General features: G+C 44.6%; 1 protein-coding gene across 1 annotated transcript in view; it reads left to right on the plus strand.

Annotated features, from left to right (window-relative positions):
- The window catches only part of SCAF8 (SR-related CTD associated factor 8), a 255,439-nt gene that overhangs the window by 232,015 nt on the left and 1,936 nt on the right, over positions 1 to 21,488 (plus strand). The gene's annotated exons all lie outside the window — the stretch shown is intronic.

Genomic DNA, 21,488 nt, shown 5'->3' on the forward strand with positions numbered 1-21,488 from the left:
TTTCAGCAGCTCCGCCTATCCGTCAGTGGTGCTCTCCATCCTGTTCCTGGGAGGTGGGTCTCAGTGGAGGAGAGACGCTTTAAGACCCTGTTTCTCAATGTTCAGTTTCGCATCCAAATCACCTGGATGTGTTTGTCAAAATTCAGATTCTTTACCCTTGCTTCAGATCCACAGAATTAGAATCTCAGGAGGTGGGGCCAGAAATATGCATTTTCTGTTTGTTTGAGACAAAGTCTCGCTCTGTCGCCCAGACTAGAGTGCAGTGGCGCAATCTAGGCTCACTGCAACCTCTGCCTCCTGGGTTTAAGCGATTTTTATGCCTCAGCATCCTGAGTAGCTGGGATTACACACGCCCGCCACCACACCCAGCCAGAATTATGCATTTTTAACAAGCATTCTGGCTGGGCACAGTGGCTCACACCTGTAATCCCAGCACTTTGGGAGGCCGAGGCAGGCGGATCACTTGAGGTCAGTGGTTCGAGACCAGCCTGGCTAATATGGTGAAACCCCGTCTCTACTAAAAATACAAAAATTAGCTGGGCATGGTGGCGGATGCCTGTAATCCCAGCTACTTGGAAGGCTGAGGCAGGAGAATCGCTTGAACCCAAGAGGCAGAGGTTGCAGTGAGCCGAGATTGTGCCACTGTACTCCAGCCTGGCCGACAGAGTAAGACTCTGTCAAAAAAAAGAAAAAAAAAAAAAAAAGACATAAGGAAGAGAAACAGCATAGAAAGCCTGTCTCACACCTAGGTGTAGCGAAGGGAGGCCTTCCAATACTAACTAAAGTTCTCACCATATAAAACAAGCGCAGAGTCTGATGAGCTCTTCTTTGGGAAAAAAAATGTCTGCATCATTTTTATGGAGATTCATCTTCAACTCTTAACTAAAAATCCACTCAAATCATGTGAGATAAACAATTGTTTGGCAAAGCAGCCTTATGTTAGAGCTCTTTCCTGAATACAAATTTGATCCCAAAGATAAATCCAAATGCTAAAATCCAAGATATAGGTAGAAGCTGACACATACAGGTAATCGCTTTAAAATATATAAGCCATATCAATGGGACAAGAAGAATTTTTGAAAATACAATAATCCTTTCATTAATTTTGTTATTAAAAACCTCCAGTATGATTAGGGGAAAAATTAGTTTGAAATGTTCTTTTTAAAAATTTTATTTTTTATTTAAAAAAATATTTTGTAGAAACGAAGGCTGGGTGCGATGGCTCATGCCTGTAATCCCAGCACTTTGGGAGGCCAAGGCAGCCTGATCACTTGAGGTCAGGAGTTCGAAACCAGCCTGGTCAACACGGTGAAACCCTGTCTCTACTAAAAAGAGTACAAAAATTAGCTGGGCATGGTGGTGCGTGCCTGTAAGTCTAGCTACAGGGGAGGCTGAGGCAGGAGAGTCGCTTGAGTCCAGGAGGCGGAGGTTGCAGTGAGCTGAGATCACACCACTGCACTCCAGCCTGGACGACAGAGTGAGACTCCATCTCGAAAAAAAAACTGTAGAAACGAGGTCTCGCTATGTTGCCTAGGCTGGTCTCAAACTCTTGGGCTCAAGTGGTCCTTCTGCCTAGTCTTCCCAAAGTGTTGGCATTACAAGTGTGAGCCACTGAGCACAGCCTGAAATATTCTTTGGGTAAAATTTGCCTTTCAAAAATTTAGGTTTGAGATTTAGCAATCAGATATGGCTTTGTTTTGGCTTTTATGTTTTTAAAATGTTTTCTATGTCATCCTTTCAGGAGGAGGAGCCTAGAAAACGCTGTGAATGAACTATTTCAGATAAAATGTAGACTTTAGTAGAGGGAAAACCACATGAGGTCAGGGTGTTTGCACATTTCCACATTCTCAACACTCAGCCCTTTCCCAAAATATACTGCACACTCCTAAGTGTTGAATAAATGAATTAATAAATAAACAAATGGCGGAGTGTGGTGGCTCATGCCTGTAATCCCAGCACTTTGGGAGGCTGAGGCGGGCAGATCACCTGAGGTCAGTAGTTCGAGACCAGCCTGGCCAACATGGTGAAACCCCGTCTCTACCAAAAATACAAAAATTAGACGGGTATGGTGGTGTGCACCTGTAGTCCCAGTACTTGGGAGGCTGAGGCAAGAGAATCACTTGAACCCAGGAGACGGAGGTTGCGGTGAGCCGAGATCACGCCAGTGCACTCCCCCTGGGTGACAGAGTGAGAAGCCCATCTCAAAATAAATAAATACATAAAAATAAATAAATAAATGCCTTAAAGATGATGGACTCAATCACTATGTAACAGAAGAAAGCAGAACATTATTCAACAGAAGGAAGAAGATAAGAAAAAAATAATTAAAACTAGAGTTTAAAGACATAATTTACCTAAGACATGTTTCTGTTTTACTACTCATTTCTTCTTTCCTTCTGCCTCTAAACTGGTGGACAATGTTTGTGTAATGTTTGGGAGGGTGGCACAGACAAGAAAGAATAAAAGTACTGGCCAGCATTGCGGGTACCTGCTTAACATGTCTGTGTCAACAAAGTTAGGTGGTACGAGTTGAATGATTTTTTTTTGAGATGGAGTTTCGCTCTTGTCACCCAGGCTGGAGTGCAATGGTGTGATCTCAGCTCACTGCAACCTCCGCCTGCTGGGTTCAAGTGATTCCCCTGCCTCAGCCTCCGGAGTAGCTGGGATTACAGGCACCCGCCACCATGCCCAGCTAATTTTTGTATTTTTAGTATAGACAGGTTTTCACCATGTTGGCCAGGCTGGGCTCGAACTCCTGACCTAGGGTGATCCACCCGCCTCGGCCTCCCAAAGTGCTGGGATTACAGGCGTGAGCCACTGCGCCCAGCCAAGTTGCATGATTTTTTTTAAGCTGAGAAGCTACTTACAGATCATTGAGTCCAACCCTTCATTTTGCAGATGAGGGAAGCAGAAATTAGAACAGTCCAATGACCTGAGGAAGGTCCTTGGCACAGCCAGCTGAACATTGAACAGGTATATCATATCATTGTTTATTGCCTTTTAGGGGCAGAGACTATGTGTTGCCAAGTAAAATTAAGCATAGACCTGCCTGATATCAGCCTCCCAGCCCCAAACACTGGATCGGGTTTGGTTGGTTTGACCAACTGATGGATTGTCTTTGCACTGATTTTGACAAGAACGCTCTGAAAATAATGTTATTAAACTTTATTTTGTACAATAATGATGGGGGGAATGCTGTTTTTTGTTTTTTTAAACAAAGTCTCACTCTGTCACCCAGCCTGGAGTGCAGTGGCGCAATCTCAGCTCACTGCAACCTCCACCTCCCAGGTTCAAGCGATTCTCCTGCCTCAGCCTCCCCAGTAGCTGGGATTACAGGCGTGAGCCACCACACCCGGCTGTTTCTCTTCCTTATCTAAAAGGATCCGTCTGGTCTTCTACATGCATTTCTCCATCACTAGAAACTTCCATGTGGTCATCACTAAGTTAGAACAACACACAACAAAACTTTTTTATTTCATTATTTGCATAGAGTACCACCCAAAGAATTTGGAGGGCAAGTTTAACAGTGAGCTAAACTACACGTGTGACGCTAGTAGAAGGAGGGAATGTCTCCTGTCCAAAGGGGCAGCTTGAAACATTTTTCACAGACAGTTGGCAGAAATGTGAACTAATAATTACTTCATAAGACAAACTGTTGTGTCTGTGAGGAGGAAATACCAGTGCTAGAACGCGCTGCAGCGTGCAGCCTCTCTGGCTGTGGAGAGACTGTACGAGCAACACAAGAGCCTCCTTATGGTATGTCTTGGCTTTCTTTATTGCACTTATTTCCTGGTTCTGATCTCAGGCCTTTCAGAAAATTTCCTGTGAAATGGAAATCATGACTGCTTTTTTTCTGGTGCATTCTTCACATGGTAAATGGCTAATTTCATGTAATTAAGAAAGCTTTTCACAAAGCGACTAACTAGACGGCTGAGAAAGTATAAAAACCTATGTGTGGGAGATATATTGGTATTTAGGGCACAGTTGCATTTAATTTTTATAAATGGTTCCAATTTCCACAGAGAAATTCGGGAAGTCCAGGACACAGCATGATACAGTGCAATTTTTTTAATAGGCCACTTTAAGGACTTTATTGATTTTTAATATGCAGTGCAATTTTTGAAAGCCCATACAGGCCAGTTTATTTTAAAATTGAAAAATCACCTCCTTCAAAACCCTCGTGAATTCTCAGTTTTATATATATAGTAAATTACATATAAAGCCTACTTATAATTTTGGAAAATTTGAAAAATTTGATACTTAAACATTAATGATGTTAACATTTTTTAAAGATGTGCTTGTTATAGGCCTGGGGAATCTAGTAAATGCCTTACGTGTGTTATCTTAGTAACTCTGTTTTTTTTTTTTTTTTGGTTTTTTTTGAGACAGGGTCACGCTCTGTCACTCATCTGTCACCCAGCCTGGAGTGCAGTGGTGTGATCACAGCTTACTGCAGCCTTAACCTCCCTGGGCTCCGGTGATCCTCCCACCTCAGCCTCCCGAGTAGCTGTGACTACAGGTATGTGCCACCATGCCTGGATAATTATTTTTTTAATTTTTATACATCCGGGCATGGTGGCTCACACCTGTAATCCTAGCACTTTAGGAGGCCAAGGCGGGCGAATCACTTGAGGTCAGGAGTTCGAGACCAGCCTGGCCAACATGGTAAAACTCCATCTCTACCAAAAGTATAAAAAATTAGCCGAGTGTGGTGGCACACACCTGTAATCCCAGCTACTTGGGAGGCTGAGGCAGGAGAAGCACTTGAACCTGGTAGGCGGAGGTTGCACTGAGCCGAGATCATGCCACTGCACTCCAGCCTGGGTGACAGAGTGAAACTCCATCTCAAAATAAATAAAAATAAATAAAATAAAATAAATAAATAAATTAATAAATTTTTGTATACAGACTGGGTCCCACTATTGTGCCCAGGCTGGTCTTGAACTCCTGGGCTAAAGCATTCCCCCCACCTTGGCCTCCCAAGTGCTGGGATTACAGCATGAGCCACTGTGCCAGACCAATACCTCTTTACAACAACCCCATGAGGTAGCTACTATCCCCTTTACACATGAGGAAGCTGTGGCCACCAGAATGCTAATAGTTGTCCAAAGTCAAACAGCTAGAGAGTAATGGAAGCAGGATTCCCACCCTTTCATAGTGATTCCAGAGCTCACAATCTCACTGAGCTTCTGCTGTGTGGCCTCACTATTAATTATAAAAACAGCTACCTTAATTAATGATGGACTATGCACCTGAGGACAGGTTTCACATAATAGGGTCCATGTATTTATTTTGATTAGCACTTATATGGAACCTTATCCAAACACTCTGGAGTTTCCTTAGCAGGACATGTGCAGAGAAGCTAAAGGAAGGCTGTTTGCTTGTCCTGTTATTCCCTGGAATTCTCTGCTCCTCATGTTGTTCCCTAGCATCTAATTTCCTTGTGACTGCCTTCCCACAATCATTGAATCAACAGCCATATTTATCCCTTTCATTTAAATAATGCCTGTACATTTTTGGAGTAATCAGAAAACAAAGCTGCATGAAGTAAGAGAACATAAAGAAGGTATTATTATTATTATTTTGAGACAGAGTTTCGCTCTTGTTGCCCAAGCTGGAGTGCAGTGGTACAATCTCGGCTCACTGCAACCTCCGCCTCCCAGGTTCATGCCATTCTCCTACCTCAGCCTCCTGAGCAGCTGGGATTACAGGCATGTGCCACCACGCCCGGCTAATGTTTGTATTTTTAGTAGAGACAGGGTTTCACCATGTTGGTCAGGCTAGTCTTGAACTCCTAACCTCAGGTGATCTGCCCACCTCAGCCTCCCAGAGGCTGGGATTACAGGCACGAGGCACCTTGCCTGGCTAAATAAGGTATTATGATGGAAATTGCATTGCAGAGTTAAGCTTTCAAATTCAACATAATTTTCTGTTTTCCTTTTGATGGAGGCCCTGATGCAAGGTGATATTTAACAAAGTATCCGTAAGTCCTTCCTAATGGCTGTAGCTGTCTGAGAGCCACCCGGCTGACGGAAAAGGGACTGGATGACTCCAAACCCCTAGGCTGGGCTTGTTTGCTTTCCTCTTGGATGATAGGATGCTAAGTATCAGGTTTAGCCACTCCTCAGCCTGTCCCCCGAAATGTCTGGGGTGGGATGTGCCTCATAGGGATCATGCTTTAGACTGGAACTTTCTCTAAGGCAGGAACTGTGTCTTTGTATATTCAGGGACATGCACTATGCCCAGCACAGAGTACACACTTAGGAGTCGATGCATGAAGGAATTAAGGAATGTGTGCTGTCGAAGCACGTGGCAGATGCCATGATTCTCAATCTCACACTATTTTCCTGAAAATGTTGCAGTAAAAGAATGTTTCAGCTCATAGGTTTGGAACTCATGAGCCAAACTTTGAAACAGAGCCTCAATAAAAGAATGTGAAACTTAGGAGGTTTCCAAGAAAGATTTCTCTGCACAAATAAATTGAAAACATTGCTTGAACAGTAGTCTTTCTTGTGTTCCCCCAAGTACCAAATTCCTGTTACTTTAAGTGGACTCTAGTCTGTAGAATTTCCAACCCCAAGAGCCACGCGGAGGTGTGGGCCAAATTAAGTAAACCATAGTAGCTGCACATAAATATGTCTGAAATAAATATCAAAATATACTGGGACAATGTGTAGCAACTTCAACAAATGGTGTATGACAGTTGGTAATAACGTTGAAGCCATTTTTTTTGTTTAAGAAGAAAATTACGGTTTTCTGTGATAATAACATACCTCATAATCGTTTGTCAAAGTGGTCCCTGTCATTTTGCTTTTCCTTCAAACATGGCAAGTGGGTAAGTGGTGTGATGGACCTTTGCATGATGGGTATTGTCTATGCTGCAATGAAAATTTATTTGTGGGTTTTTTTTTTTTTGGCAATGAAAATTTATAAAGGCAGGGTGCAGTGGCACACACTTTCAGTCCCAGCTACTCAGGAGGCTGAGGCAGGAGAATTGCTTGAACTCGGGAGGCAGAGGTTGCAGTGAGCCAAGATCATGCCACTGCACTCCAGCCTGGGCAACAGAGCCAGACTCCATCTAAAAGAGAAGAGAAGGGGAGGGGAGGGGAGGAGAGGGGAGGGGAGGGGAGGGAAGGGAAACCCATTATGGTCCATGAGGCATTTAATGATCACGCCATGAGGGCAGCATCAGGAGGGGACTTCCTAGGGCCAGCTCCAACTTTTGGACTATGTTCCATTGACATCTACATCCAAGATCTTTCCTCTTGAAGGAGGAATTCTGAAAGTGTTTGCTCTCAGCTCAGCTCTAACGTGTCATTATAGAGGAGGTCTCCAATTTGAAATTTCTGAGTGACTTTCATAACATTGTAATGTAGAGATGAACTTTTTACCTGATTACTATTGGCAGAATCTCCTGCTGCCAGTGGGGATCACGCCACTCTGCCTGTTCTCTTCCATGGAGCTTAGCACAGACTCTTTGGTAAAATAATCATTTGCATACACAACTCATCATCTAAGACCGTGTTTGATATTTGCTCATTCTTTATGTGTGTGTTTCCTGGAGCCCTCGCTTTAGAGGTCAGGAGACTTGGATCTGAATCCTGGCTTTACTACTTCTGGTAGCCATGAAAACTTTGACAAGTTCTTTTATCTCCCTTAGCATTAGTTGCAAAATAAGAATAACAGTTTCTACCTCCTTGGGTTGATTTGAGGATCAAGTGAGATAGCGTGTGTCAAATCCTGAGTATGAGGCCTGGCCCACCATGACAGCGGATAAATAAAGTCTAACATTATCAGGAATGATGCTCTTGAGTGGGACAGAGATTTGATCCTACGTTTTTCCTCGTAGGGAGAAATTCTGCAATGCTGCCTTGTCGCTGTTCCATGTTGTGGAGCCAGTGTGACTTGCTGATAGCTTTGTGTAAAGAACCATTGAGTAATTTGAACATGACAAATTCTTACATTAAAAAGATTAAACCATAACTTCAGGCTGCTCCTTTCATTCCTTCCCCACCCTCAGCCCCTCAGGAAGCCAGGAAGGAAAAATGTGTCAACCATCCAACAGCAAATATTTATGAGCTATTACTTTGCTCAAGATTACTATGCCAAGGATGCAGCATTTAAAGAGAAGTGTTGGCTGGGCACGGTGGCTAACGCCTGTAATCCCAGCAGTTGACACTTGTGGGGGCTGAGGCGGGCAGATCACCTGCGGTCAGGAGTTCGAGACCATCCTGGCCAACATAGTGAAACCCGTCTCTACTAGAAATACAAAATTAGCCGGGCATAGTGGTGCGCTTGTAGCCTTGGCTACTTGGGAGGCTGAGGCACAAGAATCGCTTGAACCCTGGAGGTGAAGGTTGCAGTGAGCCAAGATCACGCCACTGCACTCTAGCCTGGGCGACAATAATAATAATAATAAATAAATAAATAATAAAATATAAAATAAAAAGAAATGTTAAAAAAAAAAAAAAAGCCAAGCATGATCCCTGCCTATAAGGACTCTGCATGGTTGTTAAGATGGGTCGTGGTGAATAAAAGGGAGCTGACAGCACCAGGAGGTTTCTAAGTGGCAACTGAGTGGTACAGAGGAAAATGGTATTAAGAGAAGGGAGAGATCAAGGTGGCTGGAGGGGTCAGGGTCTGGGAGTGATGACCCTTGGCCTTGAGCACGACCCTGAAGACAAATTGGCCCGCTTTGTGTTTTGTATGGGCACTGAATTCTAATGTGTGTGTGTGTGTGTGTGTGTGTGTGTGTGTGTGTGTGTTGAGTAATTCCTTTGTTGATTGACTACAGTAGGAATTATAGAAGATTCATATCTAAGTAAAAGGAGAAACACCTGGAGGGAGGTTAACTCAGGAAGGTGTGGTGATTTACAAATTGTATCTCAGAGACCTTCAATCTAAAGGTGATCTGGAGGCAACTCTTATCTGATCTCATTATTAGACCTAAAAAGCAATTTCCTTCTTCTGATTTTTATATCCTGTTTTATACAAAGAACAGGTGCAGTAAAATCATAGTTGTAGCTTTCCGTGTCAAGAGTCTGTGTTAAGCTGAGCATAGTGGCTCACACCTGTAATCCCAGCACTTTGAGAGGCCGAGGTGGGAGGATCACTTGAGCCCAGGAGTTCAAGACCAGCCTGGTCAACACAGTAAGACCCTGTCTCTGCAAAAATAAAACATACAAAAATTAGCCAGGCATGTTGGTGTGTGCCTGTAGTCCCAGCTACTTAGGAGGCAGGAGGATTGCTTGAGCCCAGGAGGTTGAGACTCCAGTGAGCCATGATAGCATCATTGTCTCAAAAAAAAAAATCTGTATGATAGATGTTTGTTTTAATATTTTTATTACACTTACAAATACAGAAAAGTGCCCTGGTCAGATACAGCTCTGTGGATTGACACAGACGGATACATCTACATGACCACTTTCCAGTTCAAGAAAAAGAGCATGGCCGGGCACAGCGGCTCAATCCTGTAATCCCAGCACTTTGGGAAGCCGAGGCGGGTGGATCACAAGGTCAAGAGATCGAGACCATCCTGGCTAACACGGTGAAACCCCATCTCTACTGAAAATACAAAAAATAAGCTGGGTGTGGTGGCGCACACCTGTAATCCCAGCTACTCGGGAGGCTGAGGCAGGAGAATTGCTTGAACCTGGGAGGCGGAGCTTGCAGTGAGCCGAGATCGTGCCACTGCACTCCAGCCTGGGTAACAAAGCGAGGCTCCGTCTCAATAAATAGATAAATAAATAAAGTGTTGTCAAGGATGTGTGTAAGACTCATAAATTGCTGGTGGGAGTATAAATTTGTACAAGCAATTTGGAAAAACAGTAACTACTAAAATTGAACAAATGCACTCTCCATCACCCAGCAATTCTACTCCAGTTACACGCCCAGCAGAAGCAGAGGTAAATGCACACTGAGAATGTAGAAGGATGTTGGACAACATCATTATTTGCAATAGCCCAAACAAGGAACAACCCAAATGGCCCTCGACAGTAGAATAAATGTATAAACTGTGGTATATTCACATCATGGATCAGTATACAGCATAGAAAATGGACAAACTCCTGTATGAATCTTACAAATATAATGGTGAGAGAATGAAGCTAGAGATAAAATAGGAAGTACTAGGTGCGTCCTAATTTTTGTATTTTTAGTAGAGATGGGGTTTCACCATGTTGACCAGGCTGGTTTCGAACTCCTGACCTCAAGTGATCTGCCCACCTCGGCCTCCCAAAGTGTTTGGATTACAGGCATGAGCCACCGTGCCTGGCCCCTTGCCAACACTTTATGTTGTCCTTTTTTAGTTTTAGCCATTTGGAGGGCATGCTGTGGGGTCTCTTTGTGGCCTTAGTTTTTAAATTTTTAAATATTGTTGTAGAGACAGGGTCTCACGATATTGCTCAGCCTGACTTAAACTCCTAGCTCCAAGCAATCCTCTCACCTTGGCTCCCAAACTGCTGGGATTACTGGTGTGAGCCACCGCGTCTGGCCTGTGGTCTTAGTTTTGATTTCCTTGGTGGCTATTGTGGTTGAGCATCTTTTCACATGTTTAGTGGCATCTTCTTTTCAATAGTAACTGTTCCAATCTTTTAAAATTGCAATGATGGATTTTTAAATTAATTGATTTGTCTCAGTTCTATACATATTCTAGATGCCAGACCTTTACTGGGTATAATTATTGAGATACCTTCTCTCTGGCTGTCTTGGCAGCTTAGTGGTTGGGAAAAGCCTCTAGAGGAAACGGAAGCTGAGCATTGGGGTCCCCTCGCCAGACTTCCCTTTTCCCAGGGTTTTTAGTAGAAGATCACAGTGTCTGAGTAAGCTCTTTAATGACTCCCAAACATATGAATTGTGTATTTTTTTTTTTTTTTTTGAGACAGGGTCTCGCTCTGTCACCCAGGCTGGAGTGCAGTGGTGTGATCTCGGCTCACTGCAACATCCACCACCCAGGTTCAAGTGATTCTCCTGCCTCAGCCTCCCGAGTAGCTAGGACTACAGATGCCCATCACCACACCCGGCTAATTTTTGTATTTTTGGTAGAGATGGAGTTTCACCATGTTGGCCAGGCTAGTCCCAAGCTCCTGACTTCAAGTGATCCATCCATCTTGGCCCCCCAAAGTGCTGAGATTACAGGCATGAGTCACCGTGCCCGGCCCGCATTGTGTATGCTTAATATTTTATCGAGATTTCCTCTTTGTTTTCTGCATCATAAGGGTTGGTCTAATATAAGCATTTCCTCCATCTCCATAATAGCATAATTCATGAAGCATAATTTCACGGATGGTACATTTCAAAGGAAAGTCATAGAATGGAGAAGCATGTGTGATATCCTAAGGGTATGCTGGGCACAAACAGAGGTAAACTCTTTTTCTGGGCTGGACTGAAGGGTGGGAGCTGGAATAGGAGAGGACAAGAAGAGTTTAGACAATCGCTATGTGGGGTTCTGTCCTATGACCTTGGGCCTTGTCCAAGGGGATGGAGATAATATAACTAGAGAAAAGTTTGAAGATCCCAAAGCAATATCGCCAGGTTAGTCCTGTGATACTGTGGGCCTCTTTGGGAAGCCCCATCTAGTAGAATGGTGAAGTAAAAAAAAGGAAACAAAAAAAGCCAGTGCTAGACTAAGAGCCAGAGGCTACCTGTCAAGTCTTGTTCCTGTGGAAGGGGAGCTTCCAGAACCAGTCTGCCCCCTAAAGCAAGCCACAGAGCTGGGCTGAAAATGGCCTGAGAGCCTGGAAGAAGCCTCCAGGTTGAGATAGGAGGACTGAGCCTTTAGGGGCCTATTGATGGGAGCCCATGGTGGGCTGGTAGTAGATGCCAAGTCCAGGCAGTCCGGACCACAGGGAGGAGTGAGGCAAGTATGCCAATCAGATATCCCTCACATCAGGCTGGCCTTGCCCTGGTTCTTTGTTTGTTTGTTTTTGAGACGGAGTCTTGCTCTGTCACCCAGGCTGGAGTGCAGTGGCACAATCTCCATTCACTGCAACCTCCACCTCCTGGGTTCAAGCAACTCTCATGCCTCAGCCTCCTCAGTAGCTGGGATTATAGGCATGTGGCACCATGCCCAGCTAGCTTTTTTTTTTTTTTTTTTAACATGGAGTCTTACTTTGTCACCCAGGCATGAGTGCGGTGGCGTGATCTCGGCTCACTGCAACCTCTGCCTCCCGGGTTCAAGCAATTCTTTTGCCTCAGCCTCCTTGGTAGCTGGAACCACAGGTGCGTGCCACCATGCCTGGCTATTTTTTGTATTTTTAGTAGAGACAGGGTTTTGCCATGTTGGCCAGGCTGGTCTCGAACTCCTGACCTCAAGTGATCTGCCTGCCTTGGCCTCCCAAAGTGCTGGGATTACAGGCGTGAGCCACTGCGCCCAGCTTTGCTCTGGTTCTTTTTTTTTTTGAGGCGGAATCTCACTCTGTCACCCAGGCTGAAGTGCAGTGGCGCGATCTCAGCTCACTGCAAGCTCTGCCTCCCGGGTTCACGCCATTCTCCTGACTCAGCCTCCCGAGTAGCTGGGACTACATGCGCCCGCCACCACGCCCAGCTAATTTTTTGTATTTTTAGTAGAGACGGGATTTCACCATGTTAGCCAGGATGATCTCGATCTCCTGACCTCATGATCCACCTGCCTCGGCCTCCCAAAGTGCTGGGATTACAGGCTTGAGCCACCGCGCCCAGCCTTTTTTTTTTCTTTTTGAGACAGAGTCTTGCTCTGTCGCCCCAGGCGGAAGTGCAGTGGTGGCGCAATCTCAGCTCGCTGCAACCTCTGCCTCCTGGGTTCAAGCGATTCTCTTGTCTCAGCCTCCCAAGTAGCTAGAACTACAGGTGCACACCACCATGCCCAGCTAATTTTTGTATTTTTTAGTAGAGAGAGGGTTTCGTTATATTGGTCAGGCGGTCTTGAACTCCTGACCTTAGGCAATCCACCCACCTCAGCCTCTCAAAGTGCTGATATTACAGGCTTGAGCCACCGCGCCCAGCCACCCTGGTTCTTAAGAACACTCTCACCCACTCCATACACAACCTCCTCATAGAGAGAAGAGGAGAACGATCAAGGAACTGGGGAGAATCCTGAATTGACGGGATGACTATCTAAAAGAGACCAGAAGCCTGGCCAACATAGTGAAACCCTGTCTCTACTAAAAATATAAAAATTAGCCAGGTGTGGTGGCACACGTTTGTAATCCCAGCTACTTGGGAGGCCGAGGCAGGAGGGTTGCTTGAACCTGGGAGGCAGAGGTTGCAGTGAACCAAGATCGCCCCACTGCACTCTAGCCTGGGCCACAGAGTGAGTCTACATCTCAAAAAAAAAGACTAGAGTTTTCAAGGGAAAGGGACTGCGTTTCTTTGGGAGTGAGTATTTAGTATTCTACCACTGGTGATAGGTTGAACTGTGTCACCCCAAAACATAAACAGAAGCCCTAACCCCCATACCTGTGAATGTGTCCTTATGTGGAAATAGGGTCTTTGAAGATGTAATCAAGTTAGGATGAGGTCATTAGGGTGAGCCCCGATCCAAAATAACCAGTGTCCTTGTAAGAAGAGAAGAGGCCCTACCAACACTTTGATTTTAGACTGGCCTGCAGAACTGTGCGACAGTACATTGCTGTTGTTCTGTGCCACCCAGTTTGCTATAATTTATTGCAGCACCCCTAGCAAACTCATACAACTCCTAAGTGGAAATGGAGGCTGGTGACCTCAATTGAGTTCAGTTATGGAAAAAGCAAGACAATCACACTTCTGTGCCTGTCCCCACATATTAAACTCTGGCTTTGAACCTATATTTTCTTTTCATATCACCTTTGGATTCATGTGACCTTGTCTGTAATCTCAATCTCCTTGTCACGCCTGTAATCTCAGAACTTTGGGAGGCTGAGGTAGGAGGATCACTGGAGGCCAAGAATTTGAGACCAGCCTGGGCAACATAGCGAGACCCCCCTCTCTACAACAAATACAGAAACTAGCTGGGTGCAGTGGTGCCCACCTGCAGTTCCAGCTACTCAGGAGGCTGAGGCAGGAGGCTCACTGGAGCCCAGGCTTTGGAATCTGCAGTGAGCTATGAGTATACCATTGCACTCCAGCCTGGATGACAGAGCAAGACCCTGTCTCAAACAAACAAACAAACAAACAAAAAACACAGCATTACAGACACATGGAGAGCAGAATGCCATGTGACTACAGAGACGGGTTGCAGTGGCGCATCACAAACCAAGGAACACCGACAGTTAGCAACCACTGGAAGCCAGGAGAAAGGTCTGGAACAAGTTCTCCTCAAGAGCCTTTGGAGAACGCATGGCCCTACCGACACTTTGATTTCAGACTTCTGGCCTACAGAACTGTGCGACAGTACATTGCTGCTGTTCTGTGCCACCCAGTTTGCTATAATTTATTGCAGCACCGCTAGCAAACTCATACAACTCCTAACTGGAAATGGAGGCTGGTGAACTCAATTTTCAGTTACGGAAAAAGCAAGACAGTCACACTTCTGTGCCTGTCCCCACCTATTAAACTCTGGCTTGGAACCTATATTTTCTTTTCGTATCACCTTTGGATTCATGTGACCTTGTCCGCAGTGTGCTGACTTGCCTCTCTCCACCTGGGAATTCTCCAAGTTTCGATATGCACAGGTATCAGCTGCCTTGTGTACATTAATACAGGAAGTGTTAGGAGGCGTTTGCTCTTCTGGTTCTATTTCATTAAGCAAGCTGAAGCTGGCTGGAGTCAGAATTTACAGGGACCAAGGAATTAGAGACAGCTCACAGCCATGTGTACTTTGCAGTGAAAAATAACTCAGGCCAAGGTCTCACCAGGAAGGGAATTGCTGAAAGTACTTTATGCAATTACAATATTTTCTCCTATAAATGTGTATCATCAGCGCTGATCTTCTGTGCGATGGAAGGGCTCTGGGACCTCCTCGATTAACTTGCCTTCTCTGCTTCTAACAGTGTCTGAGATTACAGCATACATCATCATTCCTTCGGTTCTCAAAGGCATTGTCAGTTTTTCAATTAAAGCACAAATATCCCCCGAGAAAGTTCACAGCTTAAGCTCTTAGCAACAGCCAACAGTTGTTTACTGTGGGGATTCTATCCTGGGACCTGGTGGAGATGCTGAAGATGTAAAGGGAGACTGCACCAACTTCCCAACGTGGCCTAGGACTAGGCCATCGTAATCATCGACAGCCAAGATTTAATAAACATCCATGTAGCAACAGTGATAATTAACTTGGAAATCTTCAGCTTTAATTTCAAAATAGAAAGGAGTTCATTAATACAATGAAGAGTCTTATCTTTCCCATAGGGCTGGAGGTCAGCCCCATCTCCTCTGTGATGAGCTGCAGTCTCAGTATATGTGCTTCTCTTTTTCAAGCCTCGGAGTACTTCTCACTGTGAAATGGGATAATAATATTGCCTATCTCATTAGGAGGTTATGAGATGCAAACGAGATAAATTATCTAAAGAATTGAGCCCAGTGCTTGGCATGGAACAAACACTCAATAAACATTAGTGAATGTTCTCTCCTTTTGTTAATACATAGTGAGCTTCTCCGTGCAGTGGCAGTTTCATGCTAATTGTGTTTTTCCACAGTGTTCAGAGCTATGCTGTTAGTATGAAGTAAGGGATCAGTTCATCAAAACGCATTCAGTTCAGGCATGATGGCTCACACCTGTAATCCCAACACTTTGGGATGCCAAAAGGAGAGGATGGCTTGGGCCCAGGAGTTCCAGGTTGCAGTGAGCTGTGATTGTGCCAATGTGTCACCCTCCAGCCTGGGTGACAGAGCGAGACCCTGTCTCTGAAAAAAAAAAAAAAAAAAAGAGCATTCAAGTTCCCACATAGTGTGTGTTCTTCACATTTGAAACTGTAGTCCCAGCTGCTTGGGAGGCTGAGGCAGGAGAATGGCGTGAACCCGGGAGGAGGAGCTTGCAGTGAGTGGAGATCGTGCCACTGCACTCCAGCCTGGACAACAGAGCAAGACTCCGTCTCAAAAAAAATAAAATAAAATAAAGGCCGGGCACGGTGGCTCACGCCTGTAATCCCAACACTTTGTGAGGCCGAGGTGGGCAGATCACGAGGTCAAGAGATCGAGACCATCCTGGCCAACATGGTGAAACCCCGTCTCTACTAAAATTGCCAAAAAAAAAAAAAAAAATTAGCTGGGTGTGGTGGCACATGCCTGTAGTCCCAGCTACTCGGGAGGCTGAGGCAGGAGAATTGCTTGAACCTGGGAAGTGGAGGTTGCAGTGAGCTGAGATCGCACCACTGCACTCCAACCTGGTGACAGAGTGAGACTCTGTCTTAAAAAAAAAAAAAGAAAAGAAAAGAAAAAAAGAAACTATGCTAAAGTAGGCTGGGTGCAGTGGTTCACACCTATAATCCCAGCATGTTGGGAGGCTGAGGTGGGAGGATCACTTGAGCCCAGGAGTGATATAACATGAACCCGTCTCTATAAAAAAATTAAAAAAAAATATGCCAAAGTGAAATAAAGAATCAGGATGACAGAAACTCTTTAACTGTTTTTATTTTATTTTTTATTGAGATGGAGTTTCGCTCTCGTCGTCCAGGCTAGAGTGAAGTAGTGGGATTTTGGCTCACTGCGACCTCTGCCTCCTGGGTTCAAGCCATTCTCTTGCCTCAGCCTCCCGAGTAGCCGGGATTACAGGCGCCTGCCACCATGCCTTGCTAATTTTTGTAATTTTAGTAGAGACGGGGTTTCACCATGTTGGCCAAGATGGTCTTGAACTCCTGACCTCAGGTGATTCACCTGCCTCGGCCTCCCAAAGTGCTGGGATTATAGGCATGAGCCACCGTGCCTGACTGGAGCCACCATGCTTAGCAAATTGTTTTTATCTTACATAACAGATCGTACTTACTGTGTGCTTTACAAATATTAACTCATTTCATTCCCATATGTTTCCATCAGGTAAATTGTATTATCCCCATTTCACACATGGGGAAACTGAGGCACTGAGCGTTAAGCCATTTCCTGAGGTCACGAACCTAGCATAAGAAGTGAAGCCAGTGAAGAGAAGATGATGAATGGGTGCAAATACACAGTTTGATGGAAGAAATGAGACCTAGTGTTTGACAGATCATTCGGGTGGCTATAGTTTACAATAATCTATTGCATATTTCAGAATTACTGGAAGAAAATAATGTGACTGTTTCTAGCATAAAGAAAAGATGTTGGGGGCCGGGCCTGGTGGCTCACGCCTGCAATCCCAGCACTTTGGGAGGCCGAGGCGGGCGGATCACAAGGTCAGGAAATTGAGACCATCCTGGTTAACATGGTAACACCCCATCTCTACTAAAAATACAAAAATTAGCCAGGCATGGTGGCAGGTGCCTGTAGTCCCAGCTACTCAGGAGGCTGAGGCAGGAGAATGGCGTGAACTCGGGAGGCGGAGCTTGCAGTGAGCCGAGATTGCACCACTGCACTCCAGCCTGGATGACAGAGTGAGACTCTCTCTCAAAAAAAAAAAAAAAAAAGAAGAAGAAAAAAAGGGTGATGGATATTCCCAAGTACACTGATTTGATCTTTACAAATTATATGAATGTATTAAATTATCACATGTGCATCTATTACATATCAAGTTTTAAAAATTAAGGAAAAAAGTAAAGCCAACATTTAAATCAGACCTTGTTACTCCAGTTGGGGCTGACTGCGCCGTGCTCTGTGTGCTCATGTGTGCACACAGAGGCTTCGCCTTTCATTATGCTGACTTTCACTGTTCTTGCAAATGTGTGGTGGTCAGAGCTTTGTAAACATTTCTTGGTGTAATCACATATGGGATGATAGCCATCTGGCCAGGAAAAAAGGGGATTAATTTTTTGTTTTTATTGAGATGGGGTCTTGCTCTGTCACACAGGCTGAAGTGCAGTGGTGCCATCATAGCTCACCGCAGCCTCAACCTCCTGGACTCAAGGGATCCTCCTGCCTCGGCTTCCCACAGTGTTTGGATTACAGGCGTGAGTCATCATGCCCAGCCGGGATTGGATTTTTATATATATATATATATATATTTTTTTTTTTTTTTTGAGACAGGGTCTTGCTCTGTCACCCAGGCTGGAGTGCAGTGGTGTGATTTTGGCTTACCACAACCTCCACCTCCAGGGTTCAAGTGGATTCTCGTGCCTCAGCCTCTGGAGTAGCTGGGATCACAGGCGTGTGCCACCATGCCTGGCTAATTTTTATATTTTTAGTAGAGACAGAGTTTCACCATGTTGGTCAGGCTGGTCTTGAACTCCTGACTTCAAGTGACCCACCTGCCTTGGCCTCCCAAAGTGCTGGGATTACAGGTGTGAGCCACCACCGTGCCCGGCCAATAATATCCTTTCTTGTCATAGAAAATTGTAGTTTAGGCCTGGTGTGGTGGCTCACGCCTGTGATCCCATCACTTTGGGAGGCCGAGGTGGGTGGATCATGAGGTCAGGAGTTCAAGACTAGCCTGGCCAATACGGCGAAACCCCGTCTCTACTAAAAAATACAAAAATTAGCCAGGCATGGTGGCAGGCGCCTGTAGTCCCAGCTGCTTGGGAGGCTGAGGCAGGAGAATCCACTTGAACCCGGGAGGCGGAGGTGGGAGTGAGCCAAGATCGTGCCACTGCACTCAGCCAGGGCGACAGAGCGAGACTCCATCTCAAAAAAAAAAAAAAAAAAAAAAAAGAAAAGAAAAAAAGAAACAAAGAAAATTGTAGTTTAACAAATAAATTTTCTAAAATGTACAATAGACTGGGTTAAGCTCTTTAACCAAATCCTAAATTGCTTTTGCATCCTATTATGGCATTGCTAGGAGTGTGCATTTGCAGATGATGGAAAAAGACAGCCTGAGGTGAGAAGAGGGGAGGAAAGGAGCTCTCTGCACTGAGTGTCAGTTTACCCTCTCCTTCTCAGGGCTGCTGCTTTAAAACAGGTTGTCTGTTTTTGCTGGGGAATTCCATAAATGAAAGGTGTTTGCTGAGAGTCTTATCCTAAATGACATGAAAGACTTACAAAATATGGAAAGAGTAGGGAAGCCACTGCAGGTGTTAATGGGAGTTTTATAATAATCTAGAGGACTACATTTTATTTATTTTATTTTTTATTTTTTGTTTGAGACAGAGTTTTGCTTTTGTTGCCTAGGCTGGAGTGCAATGGTGTGATCTCGGCTCACCGCAACCTCTGCCTCCCAGGTTCAAGCCATTCTCCTGCCTCAGCCTCCCGAGTAGCTGGGATTACAAGCTTGCGCCACCACACCCAGCTAACTTTGTATTTTTGGTAGAGAGAGGGTTTCTCCATGTTGGTCAGGTTGGCCTTGAACTCCTGACCTCAGGTGATCCGCCCGCCTCGGCCTCCCAAAGTGCTGGGATTACAGGAGTGAGCCACCATGCCCCACTGAGGAGTACATTTTAATGTCGAGCGGTTTTAAATTATTTTTTATGGAACACTGTGCTTTACAGTGTTATGATACAAATCTAACCTTTGAGCCGGTCCTATAGAAAACTGTATCTAATTTAAAAACTTGAATTTGGATTTTAGAATCTGTGACCTCTTTAAAGCTTATAATTAGAAAGTTTGGTAAAAAGCAAACAACAGCTGCAAGTTTAAGGTATTGCTACTCAAACTGAAGACAATGACGATTCATTAATTCATATATCCATTAATTCAAAAGTATTTATACTATCTGGTAAGACAAAATTTAAAAAGCAGATTTTTGTTTTCTGCATGATGCCATTTTTCCATTTTTTCACTAAAGTTTGTAAAATTAAGAAAAAAATGAGGCCGGGCGTGGTGGCTCACGCCTGTAATCCCAGCACTTTGGGAGGCTGAGGTGGGTGGATCACCTGAGGTTAGGAGTTCGAGACCATCCTGGCCAACATGGTGAAACCCCGTCTCTACTAAAAATACAAAAGTTAGCCAGGTGTGGTGGCTCTTGCCTGTAGTCCTATCTACTTGGGAGGCTGAGGCACGAGAATCACTTGAACCCAGGAGGTAGAGGTTGCAGTGAGTCGAGATCATGCCACTGCACTCCAGCCTGGGCAATAGAGTGTGATTCAGTCTCAAAGAAAAAAAAAAAAAAAAAAGAAATAGTATAAGGCTATTAAGAGAACCACGTAAGTCTATATGTATTGACATGCAAATATTATTTATTTCACATAATAGGTATATATGATACATTTGATGAATATTTACTATAATTGCTACATGATACCCTGAGACTTTATTTTTCCTTTTAAGATATATTAAACCCAGAAGAAACTGGACTTTATATAAATACGAGCTCAAGTTCAGGTTTAGCTCATTTAATACCCCAGCTTTGAAATGAAAACCCCCAAATTCTATATTATTGCCAAATCATAACACTTTTTGAGGAAGTCCATGATGGTTCATGTGTCCCAATTCAACCACACAGCACGACACCTAAACAGACCTCATAGCTCTTTTACAAGTAGGTAAAAGCTGGCTGAAGTCCATTGTCTAGGTAGTTTAATTTCAAAAATTACTTCCCTTCAAAAGATCCTGTCTGTAATCCGGATGGCTCTATGCCAACCCTTAACTTCAAATGTGGCTAAAGTTATCTTTGTCTGCAAGCAGAAGTATTGACTGTTTTTCTTCCCTTCCTACACACTTAGAAATGTGACCACCGAAAGTATTGGGGTCCAAACTCCAGACTCCAATACTTTCCATGATAATAAGAAGCATTTATAGAACAGAAAGTTAGGAAGACTGTGCTGCTGAGGGCAGAGTGGAAATGACTGAGTTGGCTGGGCACGGTGGCTCATGCCTGTAATCCCAGCACTTTGGGAGGCCGAGGTGGGCGGATCATGAGGTCAAGTTTGAGACCAGCCTGACCAACGTGGTGAAACCCCTTCTGTACTAAAAATATAAAAAATTAGCTGGGCGTGGTGGCGCGTGCCTGTAATACCAGCTACTCAGGAAACTGAGGCAGGAGAATTGCTTGAACCCAGGAGGTGGAGGTTGCAGTGAGCTGAGATCATGCCACTGCACTCCAGCCTGGGCAACAGAGCGAGACTCCTCCATGTCAGAAAAAAAGAAAAAAGAAAAAGAAATGACTGAGTAGAAGTGTGGAGACTTGGAAGGAAGTCAAAGGAATTCAGGACAAGTCCAACGGGAGAAAGCTTCCACGAAGTCCAAGAACAAGTTTAATGGGTGAAGGAATTGGAAAACTAGAACTTAGCATCATAAAGGGAAATTTGAGAGAAAAGGTGCACTCATATGCTGTAAGTTTTGCATTTCACAGTAAGTTTATGAGTTCAGCAAACACATTTCCTATACAGAGGGCTCCCATGAAAATAAATACCAACGATGTAACTTGGTGAACAGAGGTAATATCTTTTTTTTTTTTTTTGAGACAGAGTTTTGCCCCTGTCGCCCAGGCTGGAGTGCAATGGCGCGATCTAGGGTCACTGCAACCTCCACCTCCCAGGTTCAAGCGATTCTCCTGCCTCAGCCTCCCGAGTAGCTGGGATTACAGGCACCCGCCACTA

This window comes from Gorilla gorilla, chromosome 5 (genome assembly GCF_029281585.2).
Source record: "Gorilla gorilla gorilla isolate KB3781 chromosome 5, NHGRI_mGorGor1-v2.1_pri, whole genome shotgun sequence".
Lineage (NCBI taxonomy): Eukaryota > Metazoa > Chordata > Mammalia > Primates > Hominidae > Gorilla > Gorilla gorilla.